Raw genomic sequence first — 20,162 nt, forward strand, 5'->3', positions numbered from 1 at the left:
AAAAATTTCATATTGTGGTAATATAGGACACGTTCGTCATGTGGCGTATATTTCAGCCCGTTAGTATTATAAACGTACAACTACTAAAAATTAATTAGTTATCTAAAACGACTATTTTGGCTTATTGTAAATGCCAGTATAAATAATGTAATTGATTATGATCGTTGTCATTGCTAAAACTCTGTGACGCAAATTAAGCAGTAGTGAAACGCCAAATTCATAGTGTACCTTTAATATGCTTTATGACTATACACATAAAGTAATTATACCTATTTTTACGCGTGGAACCACATGCAAGTTTAACGATATTTTAAATTGTGTTTAAATTATTGTGGAGATTATCCCGTATAATAATCTAATTGTAAATGTAAAAATAATAGTCAACACAACGTGGCGTGGTCATACGCTCAATTGTGGAAACTCTCTGAGTGTAAGTACCAGTAGCTGTTGCTAGTTCCTGGATGGATGACCACCCAGATTTTTAAGCGAAAAATTCTTGCCACATCATATACAACGTGCGTGTTGTCCAAATCAACCGCCCCCGCCCCATCCCCCTACAAACAGTTATAGACCATAGTTGTCAGGCTTATGATCAATAAAACCAAAAATTAATAAATAAATAAAGATAAAAATATAAAAATTAATCATCGTAAGTCTACTAATAAGAAATAATAATTAAAAAAAAAAAAATTATTTATAATCAAAACGTAACGTCGCATAGAGTATTGTCCAAAAAATAAATAAATAAATAAATTGAGTTTGAACAAGAAAATGAGCTCTTAAAAACCAAATAAAACACAATTTAATACATATATTTTGTTGGTTACGAAATATTTTTATTTCAGTTAAAATAGCATCTACTCAAAATTTAAGAAAAATTAAGCCCGTGATTTATATGACACTATGTTAATGCTTAAAGTATGCTAAAATTGTAATAATTGTTTTGTTTCGTATAACTCGGAAGAGTTGTAAACTATATAAAAAAAACTAACCTTAATCGTTATTAACAGTCAGACGTTGTAGACCAGGAATATAAATGAAAACTTTTTTAATATTCTCAAAGAAATAAATCATCAGATAGAACATAAACAGACATAAAAAGTGTATTCGATTACCGCTTTGGGGAATTAAAATGTCAAATTTCATTTATTATACTAAACAATTGTTTTCCTGCTCAAAAAATTGGTTAATAATTTCGGCATTTGTCCATTTGTATACAATTTTTGTTATCAATAAGAAAAAAACAATATTTAAACGTAATTATTATATATTTTATTATATTTTCAATTTTAATGACTTGAAACGTTCTGCAATTTTCAAAGCGCTTAATGTTTCCAATGATAAAATGAACAGAATTTCTATTCAAATGGTGATAGTTATTTTATGTGTTGCAATTTTTAGGTATATAATAATTATGTTTGGTGCTCATTGACATGGTATTTAAGGTCTCATTTTTGTATAAATCTACTATTTTTATCATATTAATATGTATAAAAATATCCTCGATATTATACTAAATATAACATAGTTAGGTTCGCTTTATGTTCGTTTTCAGATAACATTCAAATTTATGGGTAAAAAAAAAAAAAAAAAAAATACTGTTAATGATGATGATATTTTGTATTTTTTTTAAATTATGCATATTTATTATAATATAATATTCATTATATTAAAAATCATTAAAATTTTTATATTTGTATATGATTTTATTCGTTATATAGAATTCTTTTCTTTTTTAATTGTACTGTTCACTTTTTTGAACCTATGTCACTTTAAACTTTTATTTTTTTGAACGATTCATAAAATTTTCTTTTTAATCTTACATTCAATTTTCAAAGAATTTTTATGAAGTACAAGCATTGAATTTTGAACGGGTTGTTATTTAATATAGTTATAAATATTTCAATTGTATATGAGCTTTTAATGTAACTAATTAATTACTCTTATATTGTGTACCTGAAGGAAATGACATTTTTATCATCAAATTTATCGGAAAAATGTTTACTTTTGAATCTAAGACTAACATTTTTTATTGTATTTTAAAAAGGTGGTAAGAAAAGTACATAATAATTGTCAATAAGAAATAGTAACAAAAAAAAAAAAAATGAAAAATGTAGATTTTTAAATCGTGAAGATTATACAAGAAAAATTATTTCTTGATTGCTAATTTTTTAACATGGCGAGAGTTTTTAGCTAAAGGAACTATCGTAAATTAAATTGTATTTGGTGTTTTTCGAATAAAATATAAAATTAAATACAAAAAACGTTGTCAAATTTGTGAGAACTTACTATTAATACAGTAAATCATTATATCAAAATTAAAATAAATAACTTTACGAATCAATCATGTCAAACTCTTGACTATTCAAATATAATATCAGCTGTAAAGTACAAAATTCAAGAACAATCTATTCCTTCTTCAATGACTTTTGTCGCTTCTAAATGTTCGTTCAAATATGTAAACATTTGTCGCATTGAATTCCTTAAAATTATTCCAATGTTACTTCACTTCCTACTTCGTATTATTGATACGTGATGTAATTTAATGTGTTTTGCAAAATTTCACCATCACAGAATAAAAATATGAAAAAAATTTCAATTTCGATGGCCTCTTGATATTTTTTATGGAAACATCAACAAATTTTCGACTTATACTCTGTTTGATCCGTTACTATCATTGTTTTTTCTACCCAATACCATCCTGATGTCTCTCCGTGAAAATTTTTCAATATTTGATCATGCAATATTTTTCTATAATTATATTAATTAAAAGATATATATTTTAAACCAAAACTCGTTATTTAAAAATGTTGTCAAGGGAAGCTATAATCTTTTATCACATTGCAGCATTTAATATACATTTTTAATTTAAAATAATTTCTGAATATTTTATTTATTTTTGCACAGAAGTCGTATCTACAAAAAAAAAAAATATATATATGTTATAAATTAAAGCACAATTTTGAAGATCTATTGAAATGCATTAAACTCCTTCCGAGTTTAAAGATAATGTAAATAATATTTTTTATTTTATTTATTTAATAAGCTAAAATTTTAATATTTTAATAATTAATAACTTAATAAATATTAAACGCATCTTATGCTATAAAATGTGAAAGAAAAATCAATTTTTTTTTATTTATGAATGATTTCTATTAAATTTACTTAGGAAAAATTATAAGCAAGTTTGTGATAAACTAAAAGATTTTTTATAATGTATTTAATTCCGAAAGATAATCCGAAGATAGATCTCAAATTTTCTCGCTAAACAAACGATTATAGGATGCATTTTTAGATAAAATTACGGACTTATATTACTAGAAAAATGTTTTAAGTAACACAAATTAACTAATAATTTTTTTTAATATTGTAAACATAAGTTGTTAGGATGTTAAGATGTTCAAAATTTGAATTGGTGAAAATTTTGTTTTACATTATAGGAATAATGATTTATAATTTAAGACCTTTTTGATGTCGCAGAAAAATAAAATACATAATTTTAATACCAACGATTTTATCATAATTTCACTTCTAAATTCAAAAACTTCAAAAAAAAATTGTTAAAATGTATGATCATATATTCTTAATTATTAAGAAGTTATATGGAAATTAATTAGTCACTAGGTTTCCTAGATTATGTATTTTTTAAATAAAAAAAATTCTTGAGCCCTTTGTAATAAACCCTAACGGGTTATTTGAAATAGACAACTTTTTTCGGTGCGGTAACGTAAGTCAGATTCATAGACTAAACCGTTGTGACCAAAAGGCATCACTGGTTAGACTTACTCGACAGTTGACACTAAGGGTCCAATTAGACGATGGCATTTTGTTCGCCGGTCACTGTGTTCTTCCTAGAGCAGTAAATACGCCGGAGTCAGCGAACTGAACAAACTGACCGGCCTGCGAAAAACGTCACTGTTCACCACTATCTATCTCTATACATATATTTATATATATAAACAGACAGCAAATGCTTGGGAAAAAATCCCGTCGACTATTTAGACCCTAAGGTTCTATGGTAATAAATAATAATTAAGTTGTATTTTCGTTGCATGATAAAATTAGATTTATTTTTTTATTTTTCCAACACAGACTTAACATTTGACCACAGTGATTTTTTTCATACCCTCTGTAAGGAAGTTTTACTTCATCCACACGTACTATGACAACACGCACGACTTTTTTTAATCTACGAAATTAAATTAAATTAGGACTGGAACACAAAAGTGCAAAATGCATCTTTAAAAAATAATGAATTATTTAATAAACTGAAAAGAGACAGCGTTGAAATATTAGATAAATATATATTTATAGGAAATCAATAGTCTTACGTACAATATTTTATGCAGAATATTCATAGAATATTTCTCTCACCACTATTGGCTAATTATCAGTGACCTCCATATTTAAATTTTCAGCTGTCTCGAAAAGGGTAAACTGACATCATTATTGAAACTATAATTATTTCTATTTCTCCATCCATCACGGTAAATTAGTCAAGGCGCCTATACATAATTTACTAAAAATGTCATAACGCAATTCGGGTACGGAAGATAGTGTTTTAAATAGTTCAAAACATTAGTGATAATTCAAATAAGGTATTTGTATTCATAATACTATTGTAGAATATCTACGATAAAAACGCCAATGTTTATATGTAAATATAAAATTTAATTTTTGTAATAGAATATGAATGATTGACAAACGGTAGTATTTTATAAATATATTTTTCAAATGTTAAACACTTGCATTATATGATAAGTAAACTAATTAAGTTGTTACCGTTGTTTTTTTCAAATATATATATATATATATATATATATTTTATATAAAATTAAAAATATTTATTTTACTATAAAATGGTAAATACAATAGTATCTACATACTGTTTAATACAATATAGATAATAGTATGTTGTTTAATATTGTATAACCAATAAATAACAATACTAATAAACAATATTACAAGAAAAAATGCTCCTTACTTGTTTACAAGAAAATACTATACCGTTTGTTTATTTATATGCTTGTCTTATTTGGTGCGAATTTCTACTTACTCACTTAAGAATACTTCATTTATTTCAAAACAAAACTTTAACAAATATTCAATTGTTTGTAAGAATCTAAATGATTCATAAAGGCCTTTAAAATTCCACATCTCCAAGACTACTTAAAAATTGGTCAATAAGTTCTTTAAGTCTATTCAGAAGTCACGATCAATGCACTATATCAAATCAACATAGGGCCATCTCTCCAACGACGTCTAAAATTGTGGACGCCTTCACGACCTAAATGCTTAAATAAACGATTAGAATTAACCCACCACGATCATTTTGTCACTACTCCATAGCAATTAGAATTAGTTTCATTTATCGCACTTAGTAAAGCTAAATATGTACATATTGTCATCACTCATCACTAGATAACAATAGCACAAGCTATATTTACAAAACCTAAAAATATTATCATTATGCTAAATTGAAATAATTGTTTGTGTCAATACTCTTTTTATCAAACTAATAATCGAACTATAAAATATGATTATTTGTATTTGTATTTAAATTTTATTTTACGCAATTTTTTTATGTGACTTCGCCTATTTTAAGTCGTATATTTTTTTTTACTTAATAATTTTAAACATTACATATTTCAAACTATTCACTATCCAATGTTTGGTGTAATAAATTATTTTTTTAATTTTATTGAACAATGGCAATTTTTAATTTTTCAGTATAAAAAATTTAATAAACGTGTATCGCAAATATCTATAAATTATTTACATAAAAATAAAAATAAAAACATATTTATTAAAACAAAAGATATTTCATTTTTCAGGTCTTTATTTTTCAATCTGTATATATAATATCTCATATTTCTGGAATTTATTTTACACCGTTTAGAGTTGTCCCAATTGGAACACATTATTTGAAAACCCTTTGTTCTAACTCAAAGCGCATTATCTGGTTTTAACATAATCCACTGTAGTTACGTCCAGAGTTGCTTGCTTGCTCACGTCCTCCACTCGCAATGAGAAGTGATCGCTGTTTAGTTTTTTCAATGAATATGACGCTTTCAAAAGCGAATAAAAAACATGTGAAGCGTACCATTGAATTCATGAATTCCGATATTATGAAAATAGGGTTGGGATGATTTGAACCAACTTACGTTAAGTACAAATATGCACAGGGATGGCGCGAGGGGGGGGGGGGGCAATCGGGGCGCATAATACAATACTAAAATGTGTTGGTTGTGTAAATTTCACTTTGACATTATACAATATTTAAATTATTTTCGTTTCCAAATAAATGACGATTTAATAATAAATGAATCCACAGACTTACAGCATTCTATAAAAAGTATTATGTATATTAGTGTGTTAGAACGATTAATATATCGCATTAATTTTAAACGAATTTCTTGTAAATATTTAAGTACATCGTGTAAAGGTTTGTACATAAAGATGATTGGATTTAGCCAAATACCGATTGAGATAAAATGACCATATCCTGGCTCCTTTCGTCTCTTTGTAAATAAATTATTCTATTTCTAAAAATTGTATTGAGATAGATGTGTTGAATTAATTCCAAACTTAATTCCAATTTGATTGGAACGTAATGGTTATTCCTTATTATTTATTAATATAATTATCATCATCGTAAGGTATACGTGCTTAATTTCGTTCATTATTTTATGTAATACCTCAATGTTGTACAATTTTATCAGGAATTGGGTGATGCAAAAAAATATTTAGATCATAAATATGATGAAATAAATGTATGGTAACGTTAAAACATTAATGGTGTGATTATTATTGGTCTGTAACATTAATTACACGTAAAACGCCCCTCTAAAAAAAAAACAACTTAAATCATACATTTTTGGTGGAATAGTGGTCTGGGCCATAGAATTCTCAAATATAATTGTATAAATCTGATGATTTTTAATGAACATTTTGATAAAATATTTTTACCATTCAATTCGTTTTTTTTTTTTTTTTTGTCAGTGCATGACGACAAAACTGTAGATGAATAATTTTGTAACGAAGAGACGATAATGTAAACATGTAATTCCGATAAGTAATAGTTTTGCTTGAGAAATGTGAAATACACCGAGATTCGTTTGTGATAAAAACATGAATGATAACCCGTCTCGAAATGAATAGTAAAAATAATAGCAATCGTTCAAAAAGTGTCACAAAAACAATTCTATTTTAAATTAAACATTCAATGAAAAATAAAAAATAATACATAAAATATATTTTATATTTTCTACATTATGAAATAGCACCTGTCCACCTGCATGCCAGCACACCTGCCTGATAAAGATTGAAGAATTTAAAGTACCATAAATATAAATTTTTCGCAAATTTCAAAATTTTGTGTTAGAAACGAAAGCACAAAAAAAAAGAAAGGAAAACCACGACTCTTTTATTTCTCCATTTGGTTAGTTCTATTTATTTCTTTTTTTACTCATTTTAATCCATTTGTGCTTAGACATTGTTTACAATAGTGAGTTTAAAAACTATTCGATTTTGATGTGTTGGTTTAAACGGAAAAAAAATTTTTCAACACATGAAATTTCATAAATACAAAACTGAGAAGAATGTATTTAATATCAACCAACAATTTTCCAAATATTTTTTCTACAACACCCAATTTTTAATTAAACATCGAAATGTATAATGTTGTTCTATCCAAATTTTTCGAACGTCGATGCTGATAATTTCGTAGTGTACCAGATACCACTATGATCGTTGTTGGCTTAAAATACGAATCGGATAGTTTTCGGGCATGTGTGCATAGATTTGTTAAGTGTCTCAAAAATATCACTCTTCTTAAACATACTTGGAATGAAGTGTACCAATTTTGTTTCTAAAAAACATCAATGGTTTTAAATTGCTATACTTACAATAACGACAAAATTTAAAGGAAAATATATTATGTAATGGTATCATTTACAGATTCATTTTATAATATTATAATTACGTTACGTTATGTTCCCGGTTTAATGTTATACCATATCAAACAATTATATTATCTGTTATCGACGGGTACACTATCACACAATTTTCAATAAATGGATGTAGGTATCAACGAGTTCAAGCAGATAATAATACATTATTTTTTTAAATGTTAATTAATTGTCTAATTAATTTATGATTGTTATCAGCAAATTTTGACAGTTACGAATAATTACAACAATACTACTAACTGTAATATAATAATTAAATCTATTGAATTTGAAAATCTGTTGTTGGTTTGTCATTTTAGAGAGTATATTATTATATTTCATTTTAATGATGAAATTCAGAAATACTGTATAAATAGATTATAATATATAAGGTATCATGTGAGTTTGTAGCACATAGAGTCCAGTTATAATAATATGCATATATAATAAACCTACCAGATACCTAAATAGCAGATAATATAATATATTATATAATACGTACTCGCCGGAAATCCGTTTGGTGTAGGTAACATGTTACACGTCTGTCTATACATATAGCCGTAAATCGCAATAGGTCATATTATTAATATGTCTCGAATACTTCATCGGTTGATATAATAGATAACAATATAGTACCATATCGATATCAATAATAATCATTGTTTTATGGTGTCGTTTACTTTTCATTATCAGTATTGTTTCATAATATGTTATTATTAAAAATGTCATATTGTGTCATTCTCTATGCTATTGGTTATATATAGTTTTTTATCAGCAGATTTATTATTTTACCATGTGAAAATTCTCAAATAATATTTAAAATAGATAAAAAACCATAGAACAAAAAAGTAAAAGAAAAAGTCCGTGTGAAGTTTTAGGGACAGATCCCATGTCATACTAATAAAATAATCGTACTTTACGAGAGAGAGTGAAGTAACCATCTGTCAACTCAGGTAGTTTTTTGGTTGATTTAATATACGTTTAGGGATCCAAGCTGTAAGGTTAGGTGCTGAAAGGGTGCACTATCTGGATAGTGGTTTTGGAATCCTATGTATTAGAAATTATGAAAATGTAGCAACTTCGTTTTTGATAATAATGGTTCATGTCGTTAGTTAAAAATACATAACATTATGGACGAGGAAACACTGAATAAATTATTACACGGAAATAATGTATTTTTAATTGTTAATTATTACATCGAAGTGTATGTAACACATACTACACAATGCCTATAATAATATAGTATCATATTAAAAAAATAATATCAACAATATTTCCGAAGATCATTTTTGAAATGGTTAAAATATTATCTTAATTTTTCAAAGGGTACACGAATGACAAATCGATAAAAACAATTTTGATTTTGACCAAACAAAACGTCCACGCTAATATTAATGAAATAACTGACAGTTGTATAATAGTGTTGTCAAAGTACGCTGTTGAAGTAAATATGCGATAAAATCGTTTTTCAAATAAATGATAAAGATTATTGTAAATCTTTAATCGTGTCGAATATTAAGCACTGCACGTAATACACAAATGCGATTATTTGCATAGCTTAAATATATAAATTTAACATAGCGACGAAAAGTCGTTTTCTTTTTTGTACAGTGTAAATATTATAGCAGTAACTGCATCTTTGAAAATTGGTGGATTACAAAAATTAAAGATTTAATCACATAACAACTGCTGTGTGTAGAATATTTGATCCAAACCGAAGCATTTGAAGTCTGTTGTTGACTTAACCGGAAGTATTACAATTACAATTATTGGAAATTTAATGTGAATTTTACGATAGCTAAAGAGAGTATATACATTATAATATAATTTCTCTCCCTCTCTATCTCTCAGTATAATATATTTAATATATTATATAAGTGAAATTTACGATTTTCAATTCCATACGGTAATGGATTTATTAAACGTGCAGTATTCAGCCATATAAATAGTTTATGAGAGAGAGGTGGTCTTCAATATAAAACGATTTAAAAATGAAATGGAAAGTAATCGAAGGATTTCTATTAAAAGGCACTAAGTGACTTTTTCTACGACTCTTATGAGAACGGAGGAAGGAATATATTAATATGCATTGTGGATTTTACGCAATCCACTTCTCGGCCATAACGGGATTGCGACCCACCTTTACTGAGGCTTAACTGAATTCGCACTACGTTGTACCATATAGGTACGTCGTTATTATAGTACAACTAGGCGTATCCTCAGATAGGTAGCTAGTCAATCAAATGTTGTTTTGATATACGTGTTATTTTCTAGGTTTCTAAATAAAATTTTTATGCTTAATCCTCGCCGTTTCCATCCATTTGTTACTTATCAGTTATCACTTTACCAGTACACAATTGCGATTGTTGATATTATTATTATGTGTTGTTGATTTTTATTGGCTTATTGCCTGTACACTGCAGTTACGACTAACGGTCGTTGATATATTATTATCGTAGACTTTTATTTATTTACTATCCGTGGTTACTATTCATAAATCGTACATGTTACATTAAGTATAAGATCTATGGTATGATGTTATACTATTGTATAAGTTGTATTAAAATAGAAACCTGGAATTCAGCACACGCTCAGAGTAACATTTGAATAAGCTCATCATTATACGTTCTGAAAAGTGCATTCGTCTTTAGTGACCTTTTCTAGGCATCATATTTTAACATTGTGATATTTTAAACAAGAACGTATAACCTCAATATAAAATTTCTCTTTATTAAGTTTATTACATTTCTGGTGCATTACTAATTAAATAATTATATCCAATGATAATAAATATTTTGTTTTCTTTTACTAATGTCAACGACATTATATATATTATACTTAAAAAAAATTTCTATTTCCGTTTTCCGTTTTCTGAAACAAAACCCCTGTACTTATGAAAATGTATTTTTATTATGAACATTTTTAAAAATGATTCCATAGTAAATCCTTACACAATTGAAGTATTAGATTAGGTATAGAAACTATATATAGACAAATAGTTATATAGTTTTGGGTGTACGTTGATTAGTCTGTAGTCAGGATATTGTATTTCTATCGTGTAAAATTTAGATGAGTAGATGAGAAGGTAATCATAATAATATTACTTAGGTAATAAAAGCACTGAATAATAATAAAATTTAATTATCATTAATTTGTATACGTACATATAATATTATCTTTTGCCAATGCAATTGTTGAAAATAATCGATTCGAGGACGAAAGATTATCTTATCGTTTAGGGGCAATATTATTGTTACAGTTTCTCTGCAACACGACTGCAACTTGCAAGTTATAACACTCTCCTTACGATTCACCACGACATTCGGTATAATAATATATCGTGCATATAATATTTATATACATGCGAGTATACGACCAAAATCATAAGACGCACACTTAGTGCCATCAGTAGTTGTCGTAAAGTGTTTGTGGAAAGTTTTGTATGTTTTGAAATCGACTCACGAGTCGCGACAACGGCGACGGTGTGGCGCTAGAGCTGGCAGTGGGCGTGCGACCGTTACTATAGCTCCGCTGAGACCGACGACTCTCAAAAGGTTTCTCCCCTCAAAAGGTTCAAAACGTCATAATGATTATTATTATTATTATTATTATTATTATTATTATTATTATGTACCTATGTACGAGCACCGTACCACCGTTTTAGATTTTCATGGCAAAAAAATAAAATATTTCTACCGAACAGGAATAGACGCCCATGACATTGTACGCGACGGGGCCTTTTGTCTACGACTACAGCTGTATAGCCTATAGAAACTATCTCATGTAATATAACACTATTACTATACGTCTTCGCGTGGTGGAGAGGTGTTCGCACAAGTTTCGCGGTAAGTATATAATAGTATAGAACATATATTTTATCGCCATTGTTACTAAATTATAACAATATACGAAGCGCTCTCACATTCTAACGGCACACAACTAGGTGGAGGTTCGGACTATGTATGATATGAACTTGGGGATGGACAGGCGTAGAGATATTGTTCACTAATACAACTAAATAATACTAATGTTTAGACATTTTACAAAAAATTCGTATACGATTTTGAAATAATTTCTTATTATTATTATTATTATTTACCACCGGCATCAAAAATTAATTTGTTTTATACAGGTGTCCCACAAGGATTTACCCATTGTGATATCTCCCGGAACAATGGAGATATCAAAATTATGGTTTTCTAATAAGACTCGCATGGACAAGAACAACAATTATTTCATATTTTAATTTATTTTCATGTTTTGGTAAAAAAGTTACAAAATATTTTTTTTTTATTTAATTATTTAAAAATAATGGAGTTATCAAAATTCTGTTTTTGTTATAAGACTCACAGGGATGATAACTATAATTATTTAATTTTTAAATTTAATTTAAATGCTTTGATAAAAAATTAAAAAATGTATTTTCTTATTAATTATTTCCAAAAAATTTACTATAGCCATTTTGTAGGGTTTATTTTTCTGAAAATATTAACGTTTCAAAATTGTATTTTTATTAATTTCTTGATTTTTAGTATTAGTTTTTTAATTTCGAGAAAAATTGCAAATTATAACCTAACTTAACCAGCGTAATGGTATCAAACATGTAGCACGCCGCGCCGTACGCATTCTCGTACGGCTGGCCTAACACTTCCAGTGTGCATAGTTATAATTATATTTTATTTTTCAAAACTAGAAAAAATATAAAAAAAATCATGAAATTAACGAAAATGAAATTCTGAAACGTCAATATTTTCAGAAAAATAAACTCTAAAAAATGGCTATAGTAAATTTTTTGGAAATAATTAATAACAAAATACATTTTTTAATTTTTTATCAAAACATTTAAATTAAATTTAAAAATTAAATAATTATAGTTATCATCCCTGTGAGTCTTATAACAAAAACAGAATTTTGATAACTCCATTATTTCGTGAGATATCACAATGGGTAAATCCTCGCGGGACACTGTATAAGTTTATTCGAAAAGATTATTAAATTTATAGATTGATTATTTTTATAATTTATTTATTAATTTTGAAAAGGGATTAATTTTGGTGAGTGGTATCTACACTATCTACATATCAGTTTTTAAGAAAAAAAAAACCTTTTGGCCTATAAAAATGATTTTGAGGTTTTATCCAATATTGTGGTTCAATCTCATTACCAGATGTGCAGTTACATTACCCTTGAAAGTTCGAAATAACATTATCCAGTAGTATGATAAATTATGTTCTACCGTGTCAGTTTAGAACTATTCCCAGTTTAAATTCCTTGTAAACAAGATGTCCGTGTTAAACATAATAATAATTTAAAACATCATGTATCGATAAATTCAGTTTCTATAGTTTTCAACGTTAATTACAATTATTAGATTTATGTTTGTTAAACTTTTAAGTCTTATCACAAATAATTAATTGGACTATTTTGTTAACAATAGTTTGAATGTATGCGAATGAACTAGGTATAGACGAGATGAAAATGGTACAAGTGTAATATAGGCATCGATGACGTGATAAACTACTGATAAACTATTAATTAGATACTTTTACCATACTTTTAAATTGACGTAACACAATTAACAAAAAAATAAAAATAAAAAATAGGTTATCAAATGTAGATTTCAAGTGGTAGGTAGGTGTGTTTACTTTTATATATTTTGCTATACGTGACACAAAGGTCTTTAGCGCTATGGGACTCATCCAATATTATTTATTAAAGATAAAAACGTATGTAAACGCGGGGGGGGGGGTGATCGGTCCTTGACGCTCTTAGATCTGAGTGTGTATACACTGTATACACTAATGGACCGTTTTGATATAATATACAACGATGAAGTTTGGGTGCAATTGGTGCAAGTATCGTATTCCTATATCAAACAAGATGGGCCGAAGGATAAAAACTCTGTAACGGTGTACACGCACTGTTTATACCCAAAAACAATATATTACAAAATATACATTTAACCATATTTTTATTCAAACGAATCAAATACTATTATTATTATCAATGTAATATTATGTATTTTAGTCGCCGAACGTCTTTCACTTCAATCACAATAAGAAACAACGAGACGGTGGTGCATGTATATATCTATAACCGTAACGAAGCGAATTACATTAAATCCTGCTGTAGTGGGTGGTATGACGGGAATTACGGATACGTTAGATATATAATATATATATATGTTATACATACTCGTGTATTGTATATAATGCACAATCACTTTCACGGAAACGCTTTCCGTCGCCCTTTCCCGTCGGCTTCGAAAACATTACCTATATTGACACGCGAGAGTGTGTGCGGATATCGACATATGTAGTTTGTGTGTGTGTGTGTACAGATAAAATGTACGGCCGAAGATTTTCATTGGAATTGAAGTCCCAGCCCTCACCCCCCCTCCCCCCAACCCATCTAGAACCTAGGATTTCAAACGGGATTACGGGTTAGACGCCGCTTCCTGATCCTCTCCCTGCCTCCCTCGATCACTTACCGGGCGCGGGCTGGGTGAAATTCAATTATACAAACGTCTCGCGAGAAGTTAGCGTCCGCCGAGCAACCCACAACCTTCGCCTTCAACACGGAGGCCAACAATCCGTTCAGTTATTAACATCACTGCCACCGCGGAGGCATCACTGCTATTGTATTATTGCGCTGTTATTGCAGCACCGGTTTATAATATCCGAGTCCAGAAGTCGTATGCAGACTGACTCGAATGCCGAACAGTTTTTATATATATATATACCTGATTTTATTGTTACCGCCGACGATAGTGATAACAATATTGTCATCGTCACAGAGACCGCTCAAGGCCTGCTCCAACACCCACCGCAGTGTATGATATTGAATTATCTAATGGCAATACACGACAGACATAACGAGGATAATAATATTGTAATAAACTGCAGAACGCGGAATGCAATATCTATTGTTATAATATTATATTTGACCGAGTGTGAATTGATTTCAATATTTCTATCACTTCGACAGTGAAAAACACCGTGTTAATTATTATTTACGTGTGTTAAATGATTTCAAAAAACTACCACCGACGGGTTCGATCCGATGTGTCATACCGCTTTTTTCAGAGAATCGAGCGTGAATAATGTACGAGAAAAATTCAAAAACGATGTGACGACTCGGCTCGTATGCGAGTTTCGCAAAAAATACATCTTGAGTGTTTATTTTAACATTTACGATAATACTCGAAAAGTTAACTTGAATATACCCAGATTAGGGAAGATCTTCATCGAGTCATCACAGTGAGTACGCATATCCTAGTGAGTAGTGACTTCGTCTATTTCAGAAGAAATACCTATTTTAAATCGTACCGGACACCCTATCGCTGCTTCTGATTCAGTCGTCTGTCCGTCGCCGGATATATCCGGAGCGGCCGGCAAATTTTCGTCGGTCGCGCGAATAATAAATCGGGGGCGTGAAAATCGATATCCCCCTACCCCCCCCTCCCCCACGGCGTGCCACTCCGCGTGGCTACAGCTATTTGTGGGTATCGGACGTCCGCATAAATAATTCGCCGGAGGTTTTAAGCCCTTAGCAATTAATTCCCGGCTAAAATTATGTACGGAGTCGGTTAATCCCTTTCGGTAGCCGTTCGAAATCACGTCTCTTCGAGTACCCTCACCCGCACACCCCGCCACCGCAGGGTGTACGTCCAACGCCGTTAAGCCCGCGCACCGCCGCCGTTGTTTTAAATAATTATAAGCGCGCTGGTCCGTAGTGGCACGTCAATTTACATTAGCCGTCGCCTAAATTCGGCGTATACAACATTGATATTATTATTATTACCCATACCTATTTATAATAATAAAACGCGGCCACTACAAATGCAGTACAGTCGCGTACGGGGTTGATGGCCGAAACACCGCATTGCGATATATTTCCATGGCACAGGCGTATATTGCTTTAAAACTCGCTTTTTTTCACGATTGCCGACATTTGTATTGCAGGTTCCGAGGTACCGTCAATACAGCGAAACAAGCTAGGCATTTCGAAGTTCAAAACGACATAAATAAAAATTCGACATTTCACAGAAACTTCGAGTTACCGAAGTAATTCGAAATATGCAAATGAACGTGTGCACATCGGACCGAAAAAAATATAGCCGACGTACAGAATCTTCAAAACGCCGGTGTTTTTACCATGGTTTGAAACAGACTTTTTTTCCCCGTTTTCGAATACCAGTATTTACTTTTTGAGGTTTCAATTTCGATTTCGATGTCGTTTTTAACCGGTATTCAAAATCTGTGTTTAATACCGGTTTCAAGTCCTGGTTTGTGCTACCGAGGTTTCATTGCAATGCGTATAGTATTATGAGGGAGTGTGACATATGATAACAAGTAAATTTTTTTTTTTTTACATTTAAGTTGGAAAAAAAAACAATAATAATATACTATAAGCGCGACAACACCGTGGCGTACACCATAAATACAGTGCAATATTATGCCAGTCATTTTATAGCAGCTGTCAAGGGTTCACTTATATGATGGCACGTATCGTTGTAAGAAATTCGTTCGAATTCGACAAGTATAATAATAACATAGTTTTAGATATCATATAAGAGAAAACAGCACGTGCCCGCGCAGCATATCCGGTGACCTGGAAAATGACTACGCTTCTGTGCATATGTATAGTGTACACTGCAGCTGTAGTTTGTTGGATTAGGTTAAGTTGGGATAGGTTAAAACTCCGTGGGCTAGACTATGCGCGTTACACGTTAAGCTCTTTTTGGATGAGAAAAAACCGTATCCCAACTGCGGAATTTACTATCCTCGGTGAATTAACTACACGTGCTCAAGAGTATATAAATATGAACACGTAACAGCCCCATAGGTACTTCCCTCCGACCGCGTCCTGCTACGTTCGAATCACGCCGAACGAGCATTATCGGTTATAACAATTATTATTATAGTTAGCAATATTATCATACCTACTTACAAGTTTCCAAGACAGTATTTAAAATATTTTCCAAATAGTTAAGCGGAAGATTATTTAAATTTTAAATACATTTTCATAAATACGCAATCCATGACTGCCAGAACTATAATATGCTTGACATTAGAATCAGAATGAAGTTCTTCGTATATATACCTGAAACAAAAAAATTATAAATATTAAATTTAATATTTTAAACGTATTTTAATTTTTTTTCTATTATACATTAATTATTGAAACTATTATACAGTTAATGTGGGTTATTCATTTGTGATTTCATGAGAAGCAGTTTTATAATACACTCACACAGTGATTGTATGCCATAGCCAAGCGGCAGGTTAATGAATAATATTTACAACACGGTTGATTAGAGCGAAAAAAAAATAGTAAAATATTGGGTAGATTTAATTAATTTTTTATAAAAACGTTGTTTACCCGGCGTTCAATAGGTGAGATATCCATCATGGATATCTGCCACTCAAACAAGTATACACTGCAATAATTTGGCACCTATTAATTATTATAATATATATAATATTATGACATACTTGATTGGAGATCTATTCAAAATCCATCAAAATTTAATATTTATCGTCTTATCGACACACAAGTTAATAATGCATAATGAAGATATGCACAAAAAAAAAAGAATACTTTAACGGCCTGCAATAGGTGCCCTGTGATGTTAGAGAATAACTTAGTTTTTGATGTAAATAATAAATAATAATTTAGTATAGATAGGCATGACTTTAAAACTCAAAGTTCCGTTTTTGAAGCCAATTTCTGAGTAAACGAAAGGCGTTAAAAAGTTGCAAGTCAATCGTGTGTTTTCACGCGCGGCAGAGGCGGCAGTGATGTTCGATAAAAATTAAAAGCCCAAGCGACATCATGGTGTCTGAGACAACAACTTAGGTTCATCACCATTATATGCATACGATACTACAAAAAATATATAATATTATGTGGTTTACAGACAGGTTCAACGAGTGAGTATGAAACTATCGAGCCAATCAAACACTGTGACACTGGTTACTGCAGCTATACTATTATAAAAGATTTTCATTTATCGTGATTACAAGTTTTGGAGTTGTAAAAGAACATATTATTAAATCGATCTTTAAAATTATTACTATTCATAATGATAATATATAATACGATGGTTAAAAAAACGACGTAATTTTTTTTTCACTTTCGTTTTGTTAATGAAAAACACATAATAATAAGACGAATTTTATAACCACGAGTACTAAAAACAATTGGCCCAGATTTAGTATATGGCTGATTATGTTATAAATAGTTACATAAGTATGCAATAAAATGTGATTAAGAGATCCGACGCCCGCGGACCACTAAATCGGATAATCCAATAGTTGGGCTGCATTACAATACAATTTTAGATGCAATTTACACGCGAAATGTGCTCAAAGAGACACAATAATCATATTATTATGATAATAATTATCATAATCGTTATACCACACGGGCCAATACAATGAGAAATCTATCAAAAATTTGATGACATTATTATAAGCAGACAGAGAAATATGGATGCCGCAGTCATACGCAATTCAGATGATTATATACATTGTGTATTATATCATATTTACGTATGAATAATTTTTTCCAATAATAATATAATTTGTATGAATCTTTTTTTTTTAAGTTGATTGAATTATTATATAATGTAAACAGTTTAATGAATCGTATATACCTATATGTAAAGGAAATGAACGAAATAATTAAGATGTTTGAGGTGGCATCACGAACGGACAAATTTAATAATAATTTCGATCACGAGCGAGGCAAACTATTTATTTTTTTTCATGTAATCGTATAATAAATGTAAATTCTAATATTCTATCCCCTCTAAGTAAGACCCCCAATCATTAATTACGTCTTTCGTTAAATATTTATATTAAATTTATTAAACGGAACGTCCAAAACTGCTGGAATTTTTAATTTCACTTATCGAACACGAATATTTTTTTTTCAAAAATTTTATCAAAATTTATAAAATATAAGAATTGAAACTAACAAAAAACAAACATCATATTAAAAATTATATTTTTACAAGATATCTAACTAACGGTAGATCAAAACAGCCATAAAAATTATCAAACAGAATAAATTATAGTTTGATATATGGATTTTAATTGGAATAAAATCTGTAAAAATTATAGCGGAACGCAATGAATTCATCGAATTATTTATTTGGATTTAAAATATCGTGTCGACTGTTAGTCTGAACATAACGAAAATTTTCTGTAACTTATCACAATATTGTAATCTATTTGATGCAATAGGTTATATCTTAACGAACCAAATATATGTCTTATTATGAGTTTTTGTTAAATCAAAATGTGCTAAAATGGCTTTGTTCGTTATTCATTATAAATAATATTACGTATCCACAAAAAAAAAAAAAAACTATTTCAATAATTTATTGGTTTACTATTGTTTTGTTTGGATAAGCTTTATAGTATTAAAATAAATATTACCAGTGAGTTTCAGTTGAAAGAAAGAAAATAAAATTCTTGTATCATCGCACGTCAATAATAAAAACCAACAAATTTAAATTTAAATAATTGCGGTGCTATGGTTTTACATAATTTAACACACTCAGACGACAGTGCTTATGAATCAACATAAAAACGTATACAATATTATACAGTCCAAAGATGACCAACATTCATAATATTCGGTTTTTTTTTTTATCAACCATAGACAGTATATTATAGTTTTGACCTAAATACATAGTTAACTGTAATTAATTTAACGATTTGTTTATAACTTTATAAGGATATTATTCCACACGCGTCGATCTATAAAAAATTATATTTTAAAATAATCGTAAGGGTCTGCATGATAGTAAATTATATATTATAATATTTCATTTAATGTGCTTGTTCACAGGTATAATAATATAATTAATTGCCTCTTTGTTTAATTTAAAACAAAATAATATTGCGAGCCGAACTTTATACAATTATTTATGTAATACAGCCAAAAGTCCAGAAAACATAGTTTTAAAAATGAGATATATAATAATTTCAAAACAAATATATGTGGCTATATTTTGAGCTGAAAAACAATAATACGACTTAATATTATAAACGGCTATATAATAAATGGCTCACGTCCAATAATATAATTATATTATATAAAAATAAATCGACCGGCAAACAGCCAATATCAGAAATAATAGTACCTACTTGAATATAAAACAGGTACATGAGTACATAGTGAAGTGCATAAACCGAATGA

General features: G+C 29.3%; 1 protein-coding gene across 13 annotated transcripts in view; it reads right to left on the reverse strand.

Moving 5' to 3' along the window:
• The window catches only part of kek2 (leucine-rich repeat, immunoglobulin-like domain-containing kekkon 2 protein), a 325,751-nt gene that overhangs the window by 239,134 nt on the left and 66,455 nt on the right, over positions 1–20,162 (reverse strand). For 2 of the 13 annotated variants that reach the window (XM_089225643.1, XM_089225639.1), the window contains exon 2: positions 16,971–17,054. The exons of 6 other annotated variants lie outside the window; for them this stretch is intronic. The gene's annotated coding sequence lies outside the window, so the exon portion shown is untranslated. Of the gene's footprint in view, positions 1–16,893; positions 17,055–20,162 lie in introns of those variants that run through there. 5 more of the 13 variants (XM_089225642.1, XM_089225638.1, XM_089225637.1 and 2 more) reach the window with 4 other exon arrangements.

Source organism: Diuraphis noxia, unplaced genomic scaffold (genome assembly GCF_037042655.1).
Source record: "Diuraphis noxia isolate RWA-SAM2 unplaced genomic scaffold, SU_Dnox_SAM2 contig0004, whole genome shotgun sequence".
NCBI classification, from domain to species: domain Eukaryota; kingdom Metazoa; phylum Arthropoda; class Insecta; order Hemiptera; family Aphididae; genus Diuraphis; species Diuraphis noxia.